At 37.7% G+C, this 1,351-nt stretch overlaps 1 non-coding gene across 1 annotated transcript; it reads left to right on the forward strand.

The window, feature by feature from the left end:
* Positions 1-884: 884 nt before the first annotated feature.
* Positions 885-991, forward strand: LOC132348287 (U6 spliceosomal RNA). The gene has a single exon (XR_009497415.1). It is a non-coding gene; the product is annotated as a U6 spliceosomal RNA (small nuclear RNA).
* Positions 992-1,351: the final 360 nt, after the last annotated feature.

A 1,351-nucleotide genomic window follows, 5' to 3' on the forward strand; every position in this document is an offset into this window, starting at 1 on the left:
ACGCAACTTCTCCTAACCTGGGTTAGAGTCACGCCACAGGGCAAAGTGCCCAGAAGAACGCTTTCACAAGGCAGCACCTCATCATGCAGCTCCTCCTCAGGTGCACGCCCTGGCCCCCTCACCCCTACTAGACTGGGAGTAACTCCACTCAAAAGAGGATTAATCAAGAAGGGACCAGCATAAAACACAACAGAAGCAGGAGGGAAAAGAGCATGGCGTGAGAAAGGTAGATAACAACCACATACCAGAAAGATTATACTATGAAAGATCAATATAGATTTTTTTAATTAAAAAGAATGTTTATATACACACACACACACACACACACACACACACACACACACACGTCTGGAATATAAATAGAGAAAGCTACAAGAGCTCAAAGAATGGCTCCAGGCCTCTCCACAGGGACACTGACTTCTTCAATAATTTTCAGAAGTCACCAGGGAAAGAAAATGGCATGTACTAATTTTATACCCATACAAATTATTGCTTAGCATAAAGGCAACACAGAGATACCTTCAAATATGGAAGAAGTCAAGAAATGTACTTCCCATGAGCCCTTTCTTGAAAAATTTGCTGTACAGGGAACTTTAGCTATCAAAGAGCTGAATGAAGAAATGATTGGGGAAGGAATGATGTGACCATTAATATAAATGTAGAACAAAAGCTAAACAATTGTGGAAACTATGGCCACTGGATGTATACTGTAATGACTCAACTAAATAAAAGTGGTAGGAGGAAGCAAGGAGAAGATGGGCAGTAATTATATAAGTATATTCATTTTTCCATCTTTCACAGTGGGAAGAAATGGAATTTTTTAAAAAATCTGTTCAATCAAGTAATAGAGATCCAATGTGTTTGAAAATAAAGAGGTAATCATTGTGCTCACTTCAGCAGCACATATACTAAAATTGGAACAATGCAGAGAAGATTAGCATGGCCCCTGTGCAAGGATGACATGCAAATTTGTGAAGCATTCCATATTTTTCAGCAACATGGATGGACCTACAGATTGTCACACTGAGTGAAGTAAGTCAGACAGAGAAAGACAAATATCATATGATACTGCTTATATATGGAATCTTAAAAAAAGGGTACAATGAACTTATCTACAAAACAGAAATATTTACAGATGTAGAAAACAAACTTATGGTTACCAGGGGTAAAGGGGGGCGAGGGATAAATTGGGAGATTGAGATTAACATATACACACTACTATATATAAAATGGATAACTAATAAGGACCTACTGTATAGTACAGGGAACTCTACTCAATACTCTGTAATGGCCTATATGGGAAAATAATCTAAAAAAGAGTGGATATAGGTATATGTATAACTGATTCACT

This window comes from Balaenoptera ricei, chromosome 14 (genome assembly GCF_028023285.1).
Source record: "Balaenoptera ricei isolate mBalRic1 chromosome 14, mBalRic1.hap2, whole genome shotgun sequence".
NCBI classification, from domain to species: domain Eukaryota; kingdom Metazoa; phylum Chordata; class Mammalia; order Artiodactyla; family Balaenopteridae; genus Balaenoptera; species Balaenoptera ricei.